Below are 24,961 nucleotides of genomic sequence, written 5' to 3'. Positions count from 1 at the left end.
TATTTTTTTTTAGTTGCGTAAAAATACAGGTAAGATTATTTTAATGCCTTTATAGGTCTGAAACCACCTTTCTAGTTTAGTATCTAGAAAGGTGTTAACCCTTAGTTTTCATTTTAAGTTAACTTTGAAATAGTTTATTTAGACAACCAGTACATATGCACTATAGAGCATAAACCTACTGTTGTGTTAATTTTCACATTCCCCCACTCTTCACTTTCCAAGCTGGTGACGTTCCTTCCTGCCCTGAGACTGTAAGCTTATTAACAAAGTCCAGGCTTTGTGGAAAGCAGCTGTGTGTTCACAGCACTGAGAACATATATTAGATCCCAACAGATGGTTACGGACCTAAATACAGTTTTAAAGTTTTTCCTGATGCTTCATTTTCATCACCACGAGGAAAGGTAAGGCAGAAGGGCACACTTACTGCCCCCCTCCGATCACTTGCCCTCCGATCAACCAACCTGGAGAAGCTGTGCCTGGAGAACCCTGGGGACGGCAGTCAGTGCTAGTCCAGGGATCCTAATGGCTTCATGGTGACACATCACTCGGGGCAGCCTGGGCACCTGCCTGAAGCCACCTGGGCAGCTGTGTCTGGCGAGGCAGCCCAGTGGGATGGAGTCCTTCCAGCCGGCACTGGCCCAGACCGATGTACCCAGCTGACAGGGGGCGTGTGGAGGCCTCAGGGACAGAATGCCAGGTCCCCTCCCACTCACAGTGCAGCCTGAGGGCCAGCAGCCTCAGCAGCACCTTGGAGCTGCTCAGAGGTGTGCCCCTCAGCCTCCCCCCAGACCTGCAGACCCAGAATCTCCCTGGAACACCATCTCCAAGGGACTCCACTGCACATTCAAGTTCGAGAAGTACTGCTTCAGATCAGTTGTTCTTCACCCTGGTTGCACGTGGGGAGCTCTGAAAACTCCTGATACTCAGGTCATGCCTCAGCCCAACTGCCAGCAGTGAGGCCCAGGTGTTAGTATATTTTTAAAGCACCCCCCCACCAGGTGATTTCAGAATGCATCCAGGGTAGAGAACCATTGTTCTGGGGGCGTGTCAAGGCCTCTGAGTGCAGCTCGCATCATTAGATAGGCCCTCAGCGGGGGCACCTGTGGAAACACTCCCCATGGTTAATGATGCAGGGCTCAGCCACAAGGACAAGGAGCTGCCACGAACTTGGTGCCGGCACCATCCAGGCGACGGAAGTGTCCAGAGCCACCAGTGTGGCCTGATCTGTGACCGGCGGTGGGACCTGGGCACACAGCATCACTGGTAGGGAAAGGGCGCTTTTATTGATCAGCCCCCTTCTGAGAGGCACTCTTCCCATGCAGGCTTAGGGCAGCCTAGAAAGGTCCAGCCTCTGATGGTGACGAGGCTGCTCTCGGAAGGGCTGGACAACTGGAGTTCCTGAGGAAGGGCCATGATGCTTTCCAGCCCTCAGGGAGCGCCTGGGAACAGTAGGGGTGCTGGATCTAAAGCAGAAAATGGAAGGGAAGGGAGCAGAGGTTCTGTGTCCAGTGCTCCAGTCTCTGTAACAGAAGGTTTTCCTTTGTGCCACTGAAGGTCAAACAAAGGAGAACCGAGGGACTGCAGCCCCCTAACAATGAGAACCCATCCCAGGGGGTTAAAGACCGCTTAGGATGTATGTCCCTTGATATCAGTGGCAGAAAGGGAACTCCGCTCCTGGGCACTGCCGAGCAGTGGGGGCTACTCTCCCAGAACGATGGAACTGTGCTCACTGAGGCGCAGACACCCAGGGCCTCTGAGAACCTGCCAAGGCCTGACTCTTCGTACACGTTGTGGCCCAAGACCGGAGCTACGAACACGGCCCCGGCCTGAGCTGGCCATTGCAGTTCTACCCTCTGGCAAAGCGGTGGTTTCAGGCACAAGCATGTGACTCATTTCAGGCCAAGGGGAGTGAGGTTCTGGGCCTTTACGGAGTTGTTGAAGGAGAATATTTCTTTTCTGTTGGGTCTGGGAGGATGTGAGTCTAGAGAGGCAAGAAGCACCAAGAGATGAAGCGGAACAAAGCAAATGCACTGGGGGACTCTGTTTGGAGTCCTGGATCCAGCTGTTCCTGAAGTCGGCACTCTGTGACCTTCCAGTTACCTGAGCCACAAAGTATGTCTCTCTGGTGTTTTAAAAGCCAAACGAGTCTTTGCAAGCCTTATTTGCAAAGGAAAGAGTCCCAACTAATTCCCCAAGCAAACAGGGGCTGGGTGAGCAACATTAAACCATTTGAACCTCTGGAAATGCCTGGACATGCTTTGTTTCTATTTTTAGATCTATAAGATGAGGGGCTGGTAAACTTTCAGGACAGCTGAACCCAGGACAGGCTGGGGCAAACGATCAGGCAGGGATCAGTAAGGGAAGGGTGTGTTACTGTAGATTCCCATGGGGCAGGGCCATGGTCCCTTTGTGTCAGAGTCACCCCTGAACAGCTCAGTGACCATCAGAATGAGCAAACTCCAAGCCCTGAGCCATTCACTGCACCACAGGCTGTGGCCCAGAACCGACATGCTGCCCACTGGGTGCTGAAAGTTGAAAGAAATGTCACAAGGGCTGAGACTAAGGCTGGCGGCCAGGCCCCACTGGCAGCTCCAAGTGGAAATGAAGCTGAGTTGGAGGAAAACCAAGTCGTTTCTAGGCGCCCACATTGGTGGCCTGACACCTGTACCTGGGGCGCCGCTCACAGCAAACACTCAACATGAGGCGGCAGCACGCTGCTCCCACCAGTCCCATGCCACCTTGGGAAGAGCACGTTTGCACAACACCAAACTAACCCAATGCACACCCTGTGTGACTGACTGCAAGTGATAACGTCCTCCATCCAGATACGTGGGCCTGAGCAGAACAGAAAGAGCTCCGAGCCGCTGTCCGCACTGGAGTCCTGGTTGCTGCTTACCAGCTGGACCTTGGTTTCTCACCTATCACAGGGCCTGTCGCACAGGCTGCGAGTATGAAGGACGGAACCAGATGACATAATGCATAAAGGAAGCAGGGAGCTAATGGCAGGGCTCATGCTCACCATTATTTCTGGCATCTCTCAGAACGCAGCACATGGGCACACACCCACACCACCTCCACACAAGGCCTGCTCTGGCTGTCCCGTCCCCAACTCACTGAGATTTGGAAACAGTGCCGCCCACAGGAGACGTGCTGTGTCTGGGGAGCAGCCTGTGCCGCGAGGTACAGGCACCTGTGGATCAGCTGCCCCATCCGTCTGGAGACACAGGCCAGCAGAGGGCGCCAGGGGACCTGTGGGTTGGAACCTGGTGCTAAGGAGGCCTTGGGAGCACAGGGCAAAAAATCTGCCTGTTCCGGCCAGGAACACCTGCCCCTTCCTGCTAGGACAAGCAGCACCGAGTCTGAGAGAGCCTGGATCTGAAGTCAGTTACCTGCACCAGCCAAAAGACGCAGAGGCCTGCACAGCTCTCAGGGCCAGGAGTAGGGCTTGGCACAGAGGGGCAGGGCAGGGCAATGGACAGACAGAGCCAGTGACCGATCACCACCTCCATGTACAGGCCAAAGGGACACGGAGGGCTGGAAGCAGGTGAAGAAGGAGATGTTTGGTGGTGTGACCTGGAACCCCACCCTCTTCCACAGTAACAGAAAGCCAGTCTGCCTGGCCACACCGCCAGGACATCCTGCCCCATCACTGTCACCCAGCCCCACCTCCATGGAAAGAGGAAAGCAAGGGTGATGCTCTGATCGCTACCCACAGGGACCTGGAAAATGGGAGGATGAATCGGGGCCTTCCAGAGAGTGGTGCCAGGCTCTGTGCCCTTTCCTCGAACCTGGGACAAGTGATCACAGAGAGGGCTTCACCTTACTAGGAGGACAGTGAGAGGGCACCTGACATGGAAAGCAGGAGTGTGGGGAGGGTGTACGTGCCCATAGCAACCAGGCATCTGCACTACAGGACTATCAGAAGAAAGCTGGAGCCCAGTACAGGGACTGCAGTTTACGGACATGACAGTCAAGGGAGTGACTGAAATCTGTGGTTGAGTCAATTCTTCAGCAACTGTCAAAGGGATCATAAGCTGTGCGGCTCAGGTAATAGGGCATCTTACCTCCAGACTTGACACCATGACCCCGTCCTAGGGCCAACTAAAGGTCTTTTCTTCAATTTCCTGCTAAGAAGCTACCAAACCAAGGCTGGGGACATAGGAGGGAAGAGCAGCGCCATTATTTTATTATTGTAAAATATATAGCAGCTGCATCTTCTCAGCAGGAAGTTTCTCAGCGGGAATAAATAACAGCCAAGCACCACCATGATGCTATTGGAAGATTGTTTACAACTCAGAGTGAAATAATTATCACAAAAATTATGATCGGCTGTGGTAAGAATTTTTAAAAATCAACACGGTAAAGCTGCATAAGAAGAATTGGAAATGTAGATGAAAATATGGCCTTTAGAAGCTCAGGGTTTCAGAGGTCGTAAAAACTGGAGCTCTCCCTTGGCAACCCTCCATTTTTCAAGCAACAGAACTGAGGCTAATGGAATCTGTAACTTGCCCTGGACACAGTGAATTAGTGGCAAAACTGAGCTCTCTTAGCTAACCACAATTAATGGCACCGAACATGCAATGGGATTCAAAATACTTTTAACAATAAAAGCAAAAGCAATTAACATCAGCAAAAATGGTGGCACAAAGGCCACCCACCCCCCAAAATCTCATCTCTATAAAAGCAATGAGAAAACTGACACCAACAAGAGAGAGAGAATCGACCTCATCAGAACTCTGGAAAATAAGCAAAGGTTTGCAGCACTCCATGGAGATTTATTCAAGAGAAATGGCTGAATCTTGGTAAGAACAGTAAGTTCTGTGGCAATTGAAAACCAACAGCTTCACAATTACTGTGCAAATTAGCAGCCTGACAGCCACTAGGAGGAGAAGAACTAGAATGGAGATTTGAAGCTTCACTCCCTCTCAGAACTATCATTATTTGTCCTGTCTGGTGGTTCCCTGGAAAACCTCCAATTGCAAAAGGGAAAACCCCACTCTGACCTCAGCCAGAACTCACCCAGTGTAAAAAGCCCTTTCCTCTCACTGCGGTGTTTATTGAAAACAATTAAAGGCAGGTAGTTACCTTCACTGAGTCACTAGATGACAACTGGGGCAAACAACTGCCGACTAACTAAAATGCTTAAAAGGAAAAGCCCAACGTATTCTGGGAATCTAGAAGACCACATAAAGGGCTGTGCACAATCTCGGGAAAGAACTGAGGAGGCCCTCTACTCTCATCTCCAGCTGACCTCGAGGCTCTGTGCAAGTAAAAAGTGAGGTTTAGACAGAGGTGGCTAGTACCTGGCTGAGTGTTGACAGAGTGCCCCAGCCATGCACAGCCCCTGAGCAAAACTGAGAGGACAACTGGTTCTAAATGTTGAAGAAAGTCTCTGTCCAATCATTAGCTAAGTACTAAGCTTACCAAGCAGAGACATCAGTGGCCACACATGACAAAAAATACAGACTTTATAGACTTAGTTCAGTAAAGTCAATAAATAACGAACACTGGGGAATGGGAGGGGATCTAATATCCCAAGTTGCCACATTATATTTTTTTAACGGTCAACAAAAAATTACAAGACATAAAACAAAAAGTATGATCAATGCACAGGAAGACCAGATGCTGGACTTACTAGACAAATTCAAAGAGGAGCAGCTATTTTAAAAGTGTTCCAAGAACCAGGAAGCCATGTGTAAAGTATGAGAATGGTCTCTCACCAAATACAAAATATGAATAAAGAGATAGAAATTATAAAAGAGAACCAAATAGAAATTCTGGAGTTGAAAAGTATAATAACTGAAATGTAAAAAATGTATCACTAGAGAGTCTCGATATCAGATCTGGACTGAAAGAAGAAAGATTCAGTGAACACAGGTCAGTTGAGATTAACCAGTCTGAGAAACAAACAGAAATACAATGAAGTAAAATGAACAGAGCCTCAAAGACCTGTGGGACACCACTGAGCATACATATTCATATTTGGAGTCTCAAAAGGAGAGGAAGGAACTGGTGTGGAAGGAATATTTGAAGAACTCCAAACTTTGAGGAAAACACTAATCCATCCTGTGTTTCCCTGAAAATAAGACCTAGCCAGGCAATCAGCTCTAATGTGTCTTTTGGAGCAAAAAATTAATTAAGTAATATAAAAATATAAAAAATTATATATAAAAATATGAAAAATATATAAAATTAATATAATTAATTAATATAATTAATATTAATTTTTTGCTCCAAAAGAGGGCCTTATATTAATTTTTTGCTCCAAAAGATGCATTAGAGCTGATTGCCCGGCTAGGTCTCATTTTCGGGGAAACACGGTATGTCCAGGAAGCTCAGTGAACTCCAAGTAGGATAAATTCAGAGATTCACACCTAAACACAAAAAATCAAATTGCCAAAGACAAAGAGAAAATCTTGAAAGCAGCAACAGGGAAGGGATTTATCACCTACAAGGATCCTCAAAAAGATGTACAACTGATTTCTCATCAAATGCCATGGAAACCAGAAGGCAGTGGAATGAACTGTTCAAAGTGCTGAAGGAAAATGGCTGTTGACTAAGAACACTAAATCCAGTAAAACTATCCTATAATAATGGAAGAATAGGGAGCCACTGCTTAACAGGTACAGAGTTTCCTTTTGGGATGAAAATAATGTTTTAGACCTAGATAGAGGTTGTACAACATTGTGAATGTACCAAAGGCCACCAAATTGTTCACTTTAAAATGGTTAATTTTATGTATATCAATTTCACCTTATGTATTTTTTAAAAGATTTTTTTTAAAGATTTTATTGGGGAAGGGGAACAGGAGGGAACAGGACTTTATTGGGGAACAGTATACTTCCAGGACTGTTTTCCAAGTCAAGTTGTTGTACTTTCAATCTTAGTTGTGGAGCACCATTCAGCTTCAAGTCATTGTCCTTTCAGTCTTAGTTGTGGAGGGTGCAGCTCAGCTCTAGGCCCAGTTGCCGTTGCTAGTTGCAGGGGGCACAGCCCACCATCCCTTGCGGCAGTCGAACCGGCAACCTTGTGGTTAAGAGGATGCACTCCAAACAAGTGAGCCATCTGGGAGCTCAGTGGCAGCTCAGCTCAAGGTGCCGTGTTCAATCTTAGTTGCAGAGGGCAGAGTCCACCATCACTTGCGGGACTCGAGGAATTGAACCGGCAACCTTGTGGTTGAGAGCCCACTGGCTCATGTGGGAATCGAACCGGCAGCCTTTGGAGTTAGGAGCATGGAGCTCTAATTGCCTGAGCCACTGGGCCGGACCTTATTTTTGAATTAGGGGAAAAAATAAGACAATTAAAATATTCCCAGATAAACAAAAACTGAGAGAAATTGTCACTAGCAAACCTGCCCTACATGATATACTAATGGGAACTAGACAGTATCTCAAATCCACATGAAAAAATAGAGTACCACTAAAGGTGATTACATAGGTAACTATAAAAGACAATATAAATGCATTACCATTTGTAATTCTTTTTCCCTAATTTAAAAAATAGTTGCATAATGCAATAACTACAATTCTGTGTTTTTGAACACATAGTGTATAAAGATATAATTTGTGTGACAACAAAAGCATAGGAAAGGGGCGAGGGAATTGAGTTATATGAGAAGAAAATTTTTATATACTACTAAATTTAAGTTGGTATTAATCCAAACTAGATTGTTATAAATTAAGATGTAAATTGTAATCCCCAAGGGCAACTACTAAGAAAACAACTTTTTAAAAAGGTAAAGAAATGACAAGAGAATTAAAATAGTACACTAGAAAATATCTATTTAACACAAAAGAAGGCAGCAATGGAAGAAAAAAGGAACAAAAAAGGTATGACATACAGAAACCAAAGAGCACAATGGTAAATGTAAATCCTATCTTAGTAGTAATTACATTAAATGAAAAATGGATTAAACAGTCCAAATAAAAGACAGCAACTGACAGAATGGACTTAAAAAATTCTTCAACTATATGCTATCTACAAGAGACACACTTTAAATTCAAAGACACAAATAGCTTGAAAGTGAAAGGATGGAAAATGAATATACCATGCAAACAGCAACCAAAACAGAGATGAAGTGACTATACTAATATTATACAAAAGAGAGTTCAAGACAAAAATTACTAGAGACAAAGTGAGAAATTATATAATGATAATAGTGTCAATCAATCAAGATTTAACAATTATACACATATATGCACCTAATAACAGAGCCCCAAAATACATGAAGCAATACAGAATTGAAGAAAGAAACAGACAACTAGGCAGTAAAAGTTGAAGTCTTCAATGCCCCATTTCAACAGTTATAGAACAACTAGACATAAACTCAACAAGGAAATAGAAGACTTGAACAATATGATGAATCAACTAAACCAAATAGACATCTCTAAAACTCTTACCCAATAACATTCTTCTCAAGGTCACTTTAAACACTCTCCAGGATAGACCATTTCTTAGGTCATAAAACAAGTCTCAATACATTTAGAAAGATTAAAATCATCCAGCTAAAGCAGTGTTTGTAAGGAAATGTAGAGCTGTAAATGCCTGTTACTAAAAAGATCTCAAATTGGGCCAGCCCGGTGGCTCAGGCAGTTAGAGCTCCGTGCTCCTAACTCGGAAGGCTGCCGGTTCAATTCCCACATGGACCAGTGGGCTCTCAACCACAAGGTTGCCACAAAGTTGAACACTCCTCGAGTCCCTCAAGGGATGGTGGGCTCCGCCCCCTGCAACTAAGATTGAACACAGCACCTTGAGCTGAGCTGCCACTGAGCTCCCGGATGGCTCAGTTGGTTGGAGTGCATCCTCTCAACCACAAGGTTGCCAGTTCGACTCCTGCAAGGGATGCTGGGCTGTGCCCCCTACAACTAGCAACGGCAACTAGACCTGGAGCTGAGCTGCGCCCTCCACAACTAAGACTGAAAGGACAACAATTTGAAGCTGAACGGCACCCTCCACAACTAAGATTGAAAGGACAACAACTTGACTTGGAAAAAAGTCCTGGAAGTACACACTGTTCCCCAATAAAGTCCTGTTCCCCTTCCCCAATTAAAAAAAAAAATCTCAAATCAATAGCCTAATATTATACCTTAAGAATAAGAAAAAAAATGCAAACTGAACTGCAAGCAAACAGAAAAACGTAATAAAGAGTATAGAAAAATTAATAAAATTGAGAATAGAAAAACAATAGAGAAAATCAACAAAACCAAAAGTTGGTTCTTTGAAAAGATCAACAAAATTGACGAACTTTTAACTACATTGACCAAGAAAAATGGAGAAAAGGCTGAAATCACTAAAATCAAGAATGATGGGGCAGCCAAGTGGCTCAGTTGGTTACAGTGAGAGCTCTGAGCAAAAGGGTTGTCAGTTCGATTCCCACACAAGGCAGTGAGCTGCACACTCCACAACTAAGACCGAACATGGCACCTTGAGCTGAGTTGCTGAGGGGCAGCCGGATGGCCCAGTTGATTAGAGTGTGTGCTCTTAACAACAAGGTTGCTGGTTTCACTCCCGCATGGGATGGTGGGCTGTGCCCCCTGCAATTAGATTGAAAATGGTGGGTAGGGGGGACATGCTGACAGGCTGACAGCTGGGGATTCTGTCACCACTGCCAAAGCTATACTCTGGGCACAAGGCATGTGATGTCTGACTCCTTCCTCGACAGCACTGTCCTTCCTTGTTTTGTTCTCCATGTGTGTTCAGTTAGCACCTCAGGCTGTGCCACGATTCTCTCTCACACCCAGTACCAGCACGGAGCCCATGCGGGCAGACTGCCCACTGTATTCACCGAATGCTCTCAGGGTTTATCCTGGAGGCAAGACCTGCTCTGGACTCCTCTACTCTGCAGCAGGTGTTGGGGTGTGGGGGGCGGGGGTAGGGAGGGCCTGGGGGGTAGTTGCCACACGTGCAGTTGAAATTCTTTGTTTAACCACATGGAGCTTCCCCAAGGCTCCCACGAAATCCTCTCCTTAGGGTCTTAGGCTGTAGCGTCCTGTGCTCCAGTTTGCATGGCAACCCCATGTGTTCTCACCTTCTAGGGGCCCCTCTGCATTTCTGGTTGACTAAGGGTATTGTGACTGCACTTCTTTTTACCTGGTCGTTTATCATTTCACTGGGACCCACAGAAGGAGGAAAGTGGATCTGTGTGCCTAGGCCACCATCCCGAACTCTAACTCCCAGAATAATAACGTTGTTAAATGGAACTTCTGGAGAGAATCACAGTGACCACCTCATCCAAACCGCTCCTGAGAGAGGAGGTAATGGAGACCCAGAAAAGCCAGGGCCTGGTCCCTTTGCCAGTCAGTGAGAAGCTAGGACAAACTCCCTGCCACATAGGCAGTGCCTGTAAGCCAAGACTGGGAGACTTCCCTGTTCCGGGAGGGTTGTTTTTAATCAGGAAATCAGACAAGGCTGCAAACGAGAACGGGTAGGTGTCCTTGGCCCTGGCACAACTGGGGAGCCAGCAGAACTGTCAGCTCTCCGTGGCCCTTCCCCTTGGCAGTGCTGATGGCTGTGAGATATAGGCAGAACTTCCCCAGGGAACCCTAAGACCAGGCAGGCAGGCTGGCTCAGCTCAGCACTAGACACAACTTCAGATGGCCTCATTCAGACGTGTGAGGCCCAGCCTTCCCCAGCCCAGGACGGCCACAGGGACCTCCCTGAGCAGAGTGCTCACCCAGCCTAGCTTCCCCCAGTCACCTGCGCCCAGCGCCAGAGCACATAGTCTGCAGACCCAACCCCAGAGCACAAATCCCTGGATGTAGCCACTTCTGCCAGCAGTTCTGGGACAAGCCACAGACAGGGATGGCTTCTGCACCCGTCAGAGGTTCCAATCAGCAGGTGCACTTCAAGTTTGATTCAAGACACTGTGTTTCCCAAGTCGAAAGCCATCTTCCTAGGTGTAGGGGGAGGAAAGAGAAGTGGGAAGAAGGAGGAGGGAGAGGGCCCCCTCCCCACACATCGCTATAAATGGTTTGGCTGCAGGACACCCTGCAGGAGAGGTCAAATTGGGGAGCATTTCCACATTAATTAGAGCAGAAAAGCAGCCACACAAGCACACCTCGGCACTCTGCATAGTGTGAGAAGGCGGGGAGACTCTATCTAATGTGAGACAACAGGTAAAGACACAGTTTGGGAAAAGTGTTCCGTGAAACCTTTTCCGACAGCCTCGACTCCTTCAGCTCCCATGCGCTCCCACCGTGGCATGTGGAGTCCATGTCACATGATTTCACACAATTATTATTCACATATTTCAACAGCTGCTATCTCCCTGGCCAGACTGTGAGCAATTCAAAGGGCAGGGACAGGCGCCTCCAGATCGTCGCTGGCTCTGAGATTTTCCAGGTGACTCTGTCCATTCTTCAGACAATGTTTCCTCAGCACCTTTCAGCTCTAGGCCCTGAGCTGGTTGCCCAGGACACAACAGTGACAACACGGGGAGGACCCTGTGCACAAAGACCTGGGGGGGGGGTGATCTAGTGTGGCAGGTACAAGCCCAGAAGTACAGGTGATTCTGAGGCCAGGAAGGAGGGAGGGATGCTCAGAGCAGAAGAAAGTGAGATCTAGGCTGAGGATGGACAGATGAATGGAAAGATTGCCCGATGCTGAGTGTGGTCAGAGGGGGGCGGCATGATGCCAAGTGTACGAAAGAGCATTCTGTGACGGCCGAGGCAAGTGTGAACAGAAGCCGTCCATGACTGTAAGAAGTGCGAGTGCTGGCTGGGGGGTGGGGAAGGAGACTAAACTAGAGACATAAGCAGAGGAACGCTGGATGATTCAAGAACATGAAGCTATGTTAAGGTGCTTGGACTCTATTCTAAAGGTAATGAGAGCATGGTAAGATTTTTCAGCAGGAGAATGGTATGAGCAAATGCGAGCATCAGTGGTGATGGCCAGAGAGGAAGGGGTGGGGGGGCAGCTGCAGAGGGTAAAGGGGGTCAGTCAAATACATGGTGAGGGAAGGAGACTTGACTTTGGGTGGTGAGCACGCAATGCAATATACAGATGACATGTTAGAGAATTGTACACTTGAAACACATAATCTTATTAACCAATGTCACACCAATAGATTTAATAAAATTAAATTTAAAAAATTAAAACGTAAGTGTAAGAATGATCTCTTTGGTTGAAGGGTAGGGCTGGGGGTGGCTGGGGGGCTGGGGTGGTGGCGTGGGGGAGGAAGGCAAGAATTTGAGGGCCACTTAAGGGACACAATACACAAGACATGGAGCCAAAAGCAGGGCTGGGAAGGGAAACGACAGGTGGACATCAGGTTTCAAACTTGGGCAAGTGAGTGGATGGTGGAGTCACTCCCTGAGATGGAAGACCCGGCTCTGCTGGGGAGAGAGAAACAGAGACGTAGCCACAGTTCTGGACATGTGCATGTTTTCAGAGAAGAAAACATCTCAGAGGGGTAAATTTATTTCCAGAAGCTGAAAATAAACAGTTGCTCTAAATGTATTCATTTCACACAAATACCGATGTTCACAGAAACATGTAATATATAAACCCTATAAGCACATACAAAATGAAATCCTGAGAGTGGCCAAAAAATATTCACCCCACCCTGTACCCTACATACATCCTAAGGGGCAAGTCTGGAGCAGAGGTGCCAACTCCACAATCTTTTATGCAACAGAGAAAACCAGATCCCAACCTCGGGAGTATCCTGACAATTGTCAGCAGAGGGACACCCATGGAAGTGGGCCCCGGGTCGGGGATCTTTCTAAACCTCTCGGCACCGGCACCGAGACAGTTACTTCCACGAGATGAGAGGGGACTGAACCTGTGGTCAGTGACTGTACAACTTAGGCCCTGCTCATCCTTCTGGTATTTTAAAAATTTTTTTTTAACTATCATACAGTAAATCTGATTTGGTTTTGGTGCCTGGTTCCCTGAGTTTGACACATTATATAGATACCACAGCCAGGACATAGAACAGTCCCATTGCACCCCTCTCCCCCCACCCCCCGGAAAAAAAACACAAGGAAACCCTGCTGCTTCTTTATAGTCGCACACTTCCCCTCCACCACTCCTTGGCAACCACTGATCTGTTCTCTGTCACCACCGTCCTGTCTTTTTGAGAATGTCACAAAAATGGAACCGTAGAGTACGTAACGTTTTGAGACTGGCTTCTTCCGCTAAGCATGATGCTTTTGAGATTCAGCCAAGCTGTGGCGTGTACAATAGTTTATTCCTTTTACCCTTTTGGTATTAAACACACAGGCACTGACAGCATTGCTTTGTATATTGGCTTTTTGGCTCCTTTTATCACTCACGTTTTTCTCTCTCCTGGATGCCAATGAAATTGTCTCTTTCACAGGAACCCTGATAGCCGCAAACCAAATTCATACTATGGGGTAGGCAGGAAACCTGTGACTTTCACTGAAATAGATTAGTAAAACAGAGAGCCCTGAAGCTTCCATGTGGTATAACTTCTGGGGTCATTTTTAACTCCTGAAGTAAAGATGCTCCAACGTAACCCAATAAAAAAGAAAAATTAACCTTTACTCAAATTCTTTACAAAGCTAACACGGGAAACACAGCAACACAGCAAAGCCTTTGTTACTGGTTTGCCTTACATTCTCATAAAAATAAGAAAGGAGAAGGAAAGCACACAAATATTCAGCTATTCATAGAATTGGGGGCTACAAGGCAACTCTGTCATTTGACAATTTATTCCCCAAACGTTGTTGACTGGCTGCACGCACACAGCACCATACGGGGAACAGGGAGAGGTGGCCATCCCCTGCCCTCAGGGACATGGCTCCAGAGTGGCCCAAACCCCCGAGCACAGGTTTCCTCAGCCAGATTCCTTCCCTCTCCGCAGACAGGTTCCACTGAAATGACGATGCTCCCCAAGCTTCCACCATCGAAGGGGTTGGTGGAGAGCCCCAAAGCCTGCTGAATAGCTGGGGAAGCTGATATGGGATTTACAGTTCATCACAAATAATCCCCAAACGGTGAATTTACACATATCTAATCAGAGTTGATCGTGTTAGGGTTTAGTTGCTACAAAGACCAAATATAAAGGGATCAGCTGAAAGAAATTCCCCACTGGCCCCCTGGTTGGAGCGTGGAGTTTTATGGCTGATTGTCGGAGTTTTACTGGCCCTTTTGTTTTTTTCACATAAAAAAGAAAAAACAGTCAATAATCAATACTCACTTAAAGGGCCACATGCAAGTCAGGCTATGTGGGGGTCTGGAAGAGACCTGAGAACAGAGTCTTCACTTCTCAGAGATAAAGGGAGAGAGGACGTGCCCACGACAAAAGCACCAAAGCATGGCATCATGTGATGAGGGCCAATGAGAAACTCAGGTGGTAAGCATCACAAAGATTAGAGAAGGGAGGGTCAGAACAGCCGACCCGCACACCTACAGTCCTTTTACCTGGCCACAGGGCGCGTGCTCTGGCTCAGATGGGCGCACTGGGCCCAGGCCTCGTCTGCACCTGCCCGTGCTTTCCACATTGTCCAGAGCTTGGCAGGGAAGGGAGGTCTCGTGGCCTGTCACTGTGGACTGTAAAGGCCGGATGCTACAGAAATGTCACCGCTGTGCTCCAAGAGTGTGAGGGCAGACTGTTCTGCCTGGGACAGCAAAAGGCTATTTCCCACAAGACAATACGTTTGGGGTTTTTTACTTAAATAGAAGAGGGATATACTAAATTCTGCCAGAAAGGGTGCTGTTTTGCTAAAAGGAAGGAGACAGAGGCTGAAATCTGGAGGAGTCACAATGTAGTCCTTTATGGTGACTGGACGAATCCTGTGCCAGTTCATTGCCACCAGGCCTCTACAAAGCCAAGATGCCAGAAACACTCTCTCTGTGCCGCTGAACCTGAGAGGGACCTGAGTGAAGAAGAGGTGACATGTCCTCCAGGCAGACTGGTAGCAGAGAATATTAAATCCACCTACTGCCACGTAATCCAGTTCCTTTAGCCAAAATTCCAATCCTAGCAAAATTCCACAGAACCGCTCTTCCTCACACACACTATCTGTCCAAGAAGTCGCCAAGGTCCCAGTACGATGCCGGCTACCGGGCAACTCAAAGGAGTGACACAAGAGCTCTAACTGCAAGGCATTAACCCTTTCTTTCAAAATTCAAATTATTGAATAAGAACCCAAGAATGACCAAATACACAAGGCAAGAGTTCCCCTACAACCTCATACTTCCGTCGGAGAGACAGACCGTAGTAAATTAAACAAGTTTATAGGAGAGAGAAAAAATGTCCTCAAGGCAGACCGTGAGCAGGCGCCAATGGACGGGCCAAGGGCTGAGATCATTCTGGGTTTAGAACTCCTGAAAGGACATTTTGAAGCTGGGACGGCAGCCAAGCTCTGAAGGACAGGTAGGACATGTCCAGGTGAAGGAACGGGTGGGGGTGGCAGTTCAGGCGGGGGGAGGGAGGAAGCGCCTGGGCACGTGCAGTGGCAGCAAAGGGCAAGGTGTGGGAAGCAGACAGACTGGCCCAATCGGGCTGGTGAAAAAAACATGACTAAGGAAAAAATGAGGGAAAAGGGCTGAAAGGCCAGTGCAGGTCTGATCATGGAGAGCCCGAGGGCGAGACCCCTGGACATGTGATGGGGACATTTTGGCAAAACAGGAGCACAATGAATGGACTGGAGGCTCAAGTGACGGGGGGCCCTGGTCTCCCCTGCAGCCAGGGCTGGGCCACAAAACCGCCTAGCAACAACTCCCCCAGTGCCCCCTCCCCCGGGCTTTCCAAGGGGTACTAGAGAGCCAGGAGAGAGAAAGAGCAGAGATGGCACTCAGGGCCTGACTGTCCACTGTGTGGGGAGGGGGCAGGCGAAGGTGGGCTGTTCAATAAAGTACAGAGGCGGGCAGCCTCCCAAAAGAACCGTGCATACTTGTCCCATCCTGTTACCCCCAAAGTGATGCAATGGCCCGAGGCCAGCAGGGGGAGGTGCAAGCCTCCTGCCAAAGCCTTGCTGGGCAAACAGCTACAGGGAATAATCAGAGCTGGCCTGGGTTACAGAATTAAGTTCCATGGAAGGAAGGACCACGCCACTCTCCTCACCTAGGACAGGATGTGATTCAATAAGTCAAGGGGTGGTGGGGTAGGGGTAGGGCTTAAAAGGCACGGGTCTTTGCCGGCCCTGAGTTTCGATCTGGGCTCTGCCAGTTAGAGCACGCTGACCTCGGGCGAGTTCCGTGAGCCCTCATGGCCTCTCTTTGCTCTCGTCTGTGAGATGGGACATACCGCTGCAGGGCTGCTGAGAACTAAATGAAGACGTGTTGGTCCAGGGCCTGGCCATGGAAGGGGTTCAGTAAATGGTGACCGCCTGACCATTAGGAGGCCGTGCAGCCTCTGCTGCAGCGGGACAGTCGCCAGCACTGCACAGAAGGGTTTCTGGTTTGCGTCCCCATTCGGGAGGGGAAGTCGTCTTCCCAAAGGTCTGCCCATCCCCAGCGCTCGGGGGAACCCCGCTCCTATCTACACAGCTGCCAGGACACAGCAAAGAGCACAGTCCAGAGGTCAGAGCCCTGGGGGGCAGGTGCCTGTGGCCTGGGCATCCTGACCCAGCACAACACGCCCGTGCAGGAGGCCGCAGGCGGATGCCACACCACCAGGCCTCTTACACAGGATGCTTCTCTGTGCGACTGGACCACACGTAAAGTCGTCATGTCAGACCACAGGGCCCGCAGTTCCAAGGAATAGGAGTCCTCCGTCTATTCTCAAAGACACAGTCGAGAGACTGATTACAGTTAGGGGTAGATCCTCCTTATGAGAGTCCAGAATCTGGAGCCAGAATGGGCAAAATCGGGTAAGCCCTGTCTGGGTGTGCACCATCTGCGAGGCTGACCCAGCCTCCCGAGCAGTGACCACACTTTGCTGAAAACACGCCGTGCCCTGCAGTGCCAGTGAGGATCCAATACCAGCCCTCCTCGCAAGGCACTCGCGAGCTAGTTTAAGCAGGAAGACGTGAACACGAGAGGAGCTGAGGAACAAATCCAGGTGAAATATTCCATGACGGGACACCAACTGAGAAGTGGGGCCTTGGAGGGAGGAGACCCCTACACGGGGATGGTCAGAAAAGGCCGCTCTCTGACGGACAAAGTCAAAGGTCCACGAATTTCGGAATGAGGGCTCCTGGAGCCTCACCAACTCTAAAATGTGACTTGCGAATGTGATTTAGACATTGTCCCAGGTGGAACGAGGAAAGCAACGTCATCAGTGAAAGGAGCCAGGACACATGTAGTCACAGACACGGATGGACTCAGTTTTCTGAGTGTCACCAGCTCTATGGTGAAGGGGTGCCCGGAAGCCTGCACACCTGCTCTGGCCTGCAAGGCCCAAGGTTGGGTCCATGGAGAAGGCGAGTGACAGCCCCTGCGACACAGCCAGAAAAAGTCCCTCCCCTAAGACAATGGGACTCCATGCCCAACTGCCTGATGAATGTCTATGGGCTCCCTGAGCAGGATGGGGGGTGCCAGAAGCATGAATTGTGGCCTTCAGAGCAGATATGACTGTCACCCTAAAGTCGCAAACCAGGTTTTAGGCTTTCAAAGCCGTTTAGGGTAAGCTGGGGAGGGGGTCCCTGGTTAGTGCCAGGGCCTGACCATCCCTCCAGCTGGAGGGAAAGGCCTGCAGGCCTGAGGGTCCTGCACTAGACAGGGGTCTCCTCACCCGGCAAAAGCACCTGAGAAGGCTGGCTCTAGGGACCCGCCATAGCCCACCTTCCTGAACTCTGGGACCCCGAGTCATCCCCTGATCCCTGGGGTCAGTATTTCTGGGCCAGTAGTCACCTCTTCATCCAGAAGACACATACTGGTCTACAGGTCATGTCTCCAAGAGGATTCCCTGATTTTAAAACCCATTTTGTTTTCCCCTACTTTTGAAAGTCACATCTAGGGAAGTATAAAGGAGCTGAAGTCTAAGAGAAGATGTCACATTTTACTGCTAAATAATCCCACTAGTGGAAACAAGCCACATGTTGGTGGGCACGTGGACCAGAGAGGGGTTTGCAATGACTGCCAAAGCTTGAATCAAGGAATGTGTGTGTGTGTGTGTGTGTGTGTGTATATATATTTTCTAAAGCAACAATATACCAACGATGAAAACCAATTGTGTTCTGATTAACCCCAAACTCTGAGAATGGGCTCAGCGCCCTTAACCTTCCTCACCCTGTAACTGCTCTGCAAACTGATGTCAGTAGTTTTTATTTCTGATGCATCCTAAATTACAAGGAAATAACCACTCTTTCCAGCATTATCCCTACACACACACACACACACACACACACACACACACACACACACACACACACACACACACGGTCTGTGATAAGCAAGCCTGCTGTGGTCAGAAGTCCTGCTTTCCTGGCCCTGTGTCCAGGTGGCACTCCCTTGTCGGATCTTGGGCACCCAGAATGACATCTGCAAAACAGAGCTGCAGCCTCGTGTAAGAGAGCCCGAGTCACTGTCACACGGTCATCACAGCTGTCAGCGATACTCTGAGCTCCTCCTGTCAGCCCTGTGTGGAGCGAGAACCTCCACCCTGGTAAGGACAGGTAAAATGATCTCCAGAGAAAGAGAGAGACTGCTTGTTGTTAGCAGGTGAGGGGCCATGCAGAGAGAGCAGACACTGAAAGCAAGAGTGTCCCACCTCCTTGCACACGCGTTCACAGGAGTTCACTTTCATCCTTTTGCCTTGCTTTATGTCCGCCCTTAGGCACCCTTTCCTAGAGATGAATCTGCAGGAAACCGAGCTGTTCAATGCACAAGGCCTCTCTCAGTTGAAGCCCCCCAACTCCACTCCCCAGAGCAAGTGACTTGGAGTTTGAAGACCTGGGCTCCTTTCCCAGACGTGCTACCTTATAGGGGAATAACCTTGGGAAATCCACATGATCATCTCTGCCTGTTTCTTCATCTGAGAAGATGGAGGTGGCATTTTTCTTGTCTAGTTTGATGATCCAACGAAATACAGCACACAAGCCCCCAACCTTTCATTTGGCAGTGACCCACAAGTGTTTATCAACATAAATTTTAATCAGAGAAGAAAAAGGCCAGCTTTATTTCTCCCCATTCGTCGCCACACAGCCTAAAGTGGCATAAGTGACAACAGCCAGGCCACACCCACGGTCCCTGGGCTGAAGCCCCTTAGGGCACACACCTGTGGGGCCCTCCTGGCACCCCAGGGCTGGCAGCACCCTTCCTGTGCCTCTTTATCTGTGAAAACATCTGACCCTGATTGATGCTGGGCTGGCCCCAGCCTCCATTCCCACAGATCCTCCTTCAAAACAGATCTCGAAAACCTGGAAAATTCTTTTGCTCCACCTGCCATCCTGTACACATGTGCACAAAACAGAGACACTAGAACATATCAGACCTGAGGAGCTGCCTTGCCCGCAAGTGACCATGTAGTGACTCTGTGATGGGGCCTGGCTCCCATCATGGGTGCAGTGGAAGGAAACACAGGATTGAATCCAGGACTCGAGCTCAGCTCGTCTGTGCAGCCGTAGGCAGGTAACCGAATCTCTGACTCACAGTCCTGTCCACTCTGTCACTGGGCCCTGTGCGGGTCCAACGTGGCAATGTCCGGGAAAGCACTTTGCCCATGATGGAATGCCAAGCACACAACAGGTGCCCTACAGATGTGCCCTGTCCCACTGCAGGACTTGGCGAGACATCGCAATTTTTCACTGTAACCTTTCTTTCACAGTAAAATTACATTGATTTTTAAAAAAAGAAGACAAAAGCAAACTCAAGAGCCTAGCACACTATGTACGTACATTTTGGTGTTTAGCCCCAGGCCTCATGCCTGTCGGTGCTACAATCTGTTCCCTGTCATCCATGGAATAGGTATGTCCTGACTACCTACCTCTCGGTTCCAGGCACCGTGCTAGGCACGGCAGAGCCAGCCAGGAACTACCACAGCTCACGACACCTTGGCTCGTATGTTCTGAGCGGGAAGAGAGGCAATAAACAAACTGATAGCCAACGTGCTGCAAGGGGGGTGGTGAGAGCTTTCAAAACCAAAGTGAGGTGTAACAGTCGGCAGACACCTGAATGAGTGAGGGAATGAGCTGTGGGGTAGGTGGGGGAAGAGTGCAGGCACAGGGGAGAGCAAACACGGCAAGGGGAATTGGCGGGGGATCAGGGACATGCTGGGTGTTGTGGGGAGAGGAGAGTACACAGCAAGAGGGCCTTGTAAGACGTGGGCAACACTTGAAATTCTGTTCTGAGTGAAGAAAGATGCCATCAGAGGGTTCCCAGCAGAGGGCCGGTACAATGTGACTTATGCTTAATTTCATTTTCCGGTTACTCTTGTTTGCATATAGAAATATGATTAATTTTTGCATACTGACCATATATCCTACGACCTTGCTAAATTCACCTCTTAGCTCTAGTAGCATTTATTGAATTACTAAGAATTATGTCTTCTGCAAATAAAGATAATTTCACTTCTTCCTTCCCAAACTTTATGCCCTTTCTTTCTTTTTCGTTCCCTTAGTGCACTGCCTGGGACTTTACCGTGCTGTATGGGGTGGTGGAAACAGACTTCCTCACCTTAGTCCTGATCAAGGGAGAAAACATTCAACAGTTCACAGTTTGGAATGATTCTGGCTATGGGCTGCTGGGAGGTAACCCCTAACAGATTGTAAAGTTTTCCTTTTACTCTGAATTTGCTCAGAGTTTCTAATCATAAACAGGCTGTGAATGTTGTCAAATGTTTTCTTGTGTACCTACTGAACACATCACATAATTTTTCTTTTTTATTCAATAAATGTAGTGAATTACATTCATTGATTTTCACATTTTAAGCCAATCTTGCATTCCTGAGATAAACCCACTTGGTCATGAGATAGTGTCCTTTTTATATATTGCTGTATTCAGTGTGCTAGTATTTCATTGCGTGTGTGTGTCCCCCTCTGTTCGTGAGGAATACTGATCTGTAACTTCTTTACATTATGTTGGCCTCATAAAATTATTTGGGAAGTGTTTCCTCTTTCCTCTTCCTCTTTGAAATTTGTGTAAGTTTGTGTAAGATCTCATCCTTCTTTTTTTTTTTCTTTCTAAAATTCACCAGTACAGCCATTGGGCCTAGAGTTTTCTTAGTGGGAATGTTTCTAATTACAAAATTTTCTTTTTTTTAAATCGAATTTACGGCTATTCAGATTTTCACTTTCCTCTTGGGTCAGTTTTGATAATTTGTGTCTTTCAAGGAATTTATTCATTTCATCTAATTTATTAAACTTTTTGACAAAAAGTAGTTCTTAGTACCCCATTATTATCCTTTTAATGTCTATGAGATGTATAATAATATGCCCTCTTTCATTTCTGATACTGGCCATTTGGTTTCCTTTGATTTTTCTTTTTATTTTTATTTTAAGTGTGTTTTTCCAGGACCCATCAGCTCCAAGTCAAGTAATTGTTTCAATCTAGTTGGGGAGGGCGCAGCTCACACTGGCACATGCGGGGATCGAACCAGCAACCCTGGTGTTAGGAGCACTGCGCTCTAACCAACTGAGCTAACCGGCCGCCCCATGATTTTTTCTTGATTAATCTTCTTAGGGGATTATCAATTTTATTTATTTATAATGGTTTTTTTGTTTTGTTTTTAAATATTCTATAATTTATTGTAGACATTTTGCACTCTACCATCACCATACTGAACATGGTTTTATAAAAGTTACAATTTCATGATAAAAGCATTTCCTAACTACCATGATAATCCACCTGTTTTCTTCGTAACCTCAACATAACAGCTAAGGCTAGGATTAAAATTTAACCCTAGCAGACATTAACACGTGGTGTCTTAGTTTACAAATACAGTCTAATACATCAGACTATTGACATCAGAATATTGACAAGTAGTTCCACAGCTTCAGTTGTACTGCCAAGATATGGATAGCCAACAAGTTTAATTATTCATCTTTTGAAAGAACCAACTTTTGTTTCCACTGATTTTTCTCTATTGCTTGTTTGTATTCTTTCATTTACCCTCCTCTTATTCTTTGTCACACATTTTACTGTTACAAAATATTAGAAATTCCACAATAAATTGCTATTATTTTTGCTTTAAATCACCAGTTGTCTTTTAAAGAAATTTTAAAGTGAGAATATATTTTTTTTATATATTTACAACATATTTCTCATTTCTGGCACTTTTCATTCTTTCATATAGATCCATATTCTATATGGTGTCATCTCCATTCTGGGAAGACTTTGCTTTAAGGATTCTTATAATGCAGGTCCGCAGGGAACAATGTCTCTCAAATTTTGTCAATTTGAAAATGTCTTTGTTTCACATTTATTTTTTTTAAGTTTTTTTCAGAACTTTAAAGATGATGTCCCATTGTCTTCTGGTATGCATTAATAAGAATTCAGCTGTGTCCTTATTTTTCTTCCCCTACAGGTAATATACCTTCTTTCCTCTGGCTGCTTTTATATTGTATTTTTATCTTTTGTTTTCAGCAATTTAATTCTGGTGTGCCCAGAAATGATTTTCTTTGGGTTTACCCTGCTTGGGGTTCACTGAAATTCTGGAATCTGTAGGTTGAGTTTTTTTCCCATCAAATTTGGGGACACTTTTTCAAATATCTTTCTGCCCCAATTTCTCTTCTTCTGGAACTCCAATTACACATATTTTAGACTACTTGCTATTATCAATCACATGTCACTGAGGCTCTGTATCTTTTTTTCATTTTTTTTTTTCACTCTGTGCATCAGTTTGGTTTGTATTGATCTGTCTTCTTCAAGTTCACTGGTATTTTCTTCTACAGTGCCCAAACCGCTGTTTGGCAGATCCATCCAGTGAATTTTTCATTTCAGATGAATGTATTTTTCATTTCTAGAATTTTCATTTGGTTACTAACTTTCCATTCCTCTACTGAAATCCCTATCTGTTCAATCATTATGTTTGTATGGGTTTGTATCTATTGACCTTTTTCTCTTTCTTGTTGGTCACACTGTCCTGCGTGTCTAGTGATTTATTATGGTATGCTGGATATTGCTGATAATACTTTGTTGAAAGAGTATTGAGTTTTATTCTGGCGGGCTGTTAGCTGACTGGCATATCTTGATACCAGTGAGGCTTATTTTCAGATTTTGTTATGGTGGGTTTAGTGTGGCCCTTACTCTAGACTAGAGGGTAGACGAGGGGTAACCCAACTCCTAAGATGTGGCCTTTCTGTGGTCTCAGGTGAATACTCAAGGTGTTCAGCAAGGTCTCTTCACTCTGGCAGGTTAGAACTCTAAATCTCCCAGCACTGTGTAACCTCCAGAATCTCTGTTCAGCTCACTTGCTGATTAATCTTCCTCCTCCTCCTCCCAACACCCAGTAGTTGTTTTCTGCCAAGCCTCAAAGAGTCTTGTCTTGTGTAAACACAGCTTAGCATGTCGGCACGATTCTAGGGGAATGCTTTGAAGATTTCTGAAATACTTCCTCTGCTCAGAACCCTTCTCTCCAGGACCCTGCCCCACAAATTCCAGCTGTGTCTGCACCCCAAAATTCTGATTTTTGGTTCCTCTGCTCGACCGTCTGTTGGTGTCTGCTTTCTTGTGCCTCGGTTTTGCAGGTACTCACCAACAGAAAGCCAGCATGAACGTGCAGTTCACCTCACATACTTCAGTTTGGGTCGGAGACCTGCACTGAGCATTGTTCCATTCTTGAAAACCGTTGTCTCATATATTTTGTGCAGTATCATAATTGCTTAGGAAAGGAGAGTAAATCCAATATTTATTACCACATCATAGCTGGGATCAGAAGTCTGATTACATTCTAAAAGGTGACTGGCTGCTATGTGGAAGAGATTGCAAAATGTACTATCTACTTTAAGGCCACATAAAAAAGACTGACGAGGGAGTTTTTCCTGAAGCAGAAAATACTAATGCGTGGACACCTGTTAAACACCTGTGCAAATCTGGCAAGAAATCAAAAGTAAAATGTGTACCTTCAGATAAGCCCATGGGCACACGAGGCTAGTTCTCATCTCTGACACTAAGTAGAAACATGAAGTTTTGAAGGCCGGAGTAAAAGGACCTCCTCTTATAAGCTAAGCTGTAGCAGGAGCTGGCAGTCCCTTGTTGAAAGCTGTAAGCAGTGGACCCACTGGCCATCTCATCTGGGAAACCAACCACAAAAGAACAGGAACCCAAATGTGTGGGCTGGAAAGCTCTGAGATCAGGCATTGGGTCTCTTCTAGACAATTCCAAATCCTCACCTGTGACGCAGGAATGGGTCACACGCTGTCTCGCCTACAAATGCAGGACCAAGTCAACGCTCCAACAGAAGTTATTTTCCTAGCAAACGCCTGCCGCTGGTACTGCAATTAGGGTCTGACCACCCAGCGAGATGACTCCACGGCTTCTCCCATGCGCAGCCTATGGCTGGCTTGTCCACCTAACAGCTTGTAAATGAACAGGAAGATTTTATCAGCCCAAATAAAAACCCAAACTCAAACTCACCCTATCTCTGGGAATGTCTACCAGGCAGATAAACACCTGAAGAGCCGTCCCCTCCCTTCCCTGGTACAAGCTGCCACTTGCCCTGGACAACAGACCGTGGCTCAGGTTTCCAAGGTGGTTTACAGATCCAATGACCTCCCGCTCTGGCACAGCCTCCATCAGTGTGGCTACAACTTCAGAATCTACGAAAGGCCACGGTCTGTACTTGCCTCGCAATTGCCATGAAAATCCCACATATACAGAAATTTACTTCATTTACACCTTGACCTGTTATCTCTCCACCTGGACTGAGTCCCTATTTTCATGTGTATAAAAACAGAATTATCCTAAAGGTTCAGAGGTCTACACAGAAAAAGCCCACTGCCCAAAACTTGTTTTCCCTAACCCTCCGTTTAAGAGCTTAATGCAAACACTAAAAGTAGAGGCTATATTGAGGGGTCCTGATTTTAAACCTCACACAGTGAACCAACATTTCAGAAATTCTGTTCCTCCGACTCCTGAGAGAACTCCCCACTAAAAATTCAGAAGATTGGCAGAG

The 24,961-nt window shown here is 46.9% G+C and overlaps 1 protein-coding gene across 6 annotated transcripts in view; it reads right to left on the bottom strand.

Annotated features, from left to right (window-relative positions):
• CRACDL (CRACD like) overlaps positions 1–24,961 on the bottom strand; it is a 112,047-nt gene that overhangs the window by 64,165 nt on the left and 22,921 nt on the right. Inside the window, exon 1 of one of the 6 annotated variants that reach the window (XM_081069698.1) lies at positions 23,910–23,968. The exons of the other annotated variants lie outside the window; for them this stretch is intronic. The gene's annotated coding sequence lies outside the window, so the exon portion shown is untranslated. Of the gene's footprint in view, positions 1–23,909; positions 23,969–24,961 lie in introns of those variants that run through there. 6 annotated transcript variants of the gene reach the window in all.

The sequence above is a fragment of the Rhinolophus hipposideros genome (genome assembly GCF_964194185.1).
Source record: "Rhinolophus hipposideros genome assembly, chromosome: 12".
In the NCBI taxonomy this organism is placed as follows: Eukaryota; Metazoa; Chordata; class Mammalia; order Chiroptera; family Rhinolophidae; genus Rhinolophus; species Rhinolophus hipposideros.
Note: the sequence above shows the minus strand (reverse complement) of the source record. Positions and strands in the feature narration are given on the sequence as shown.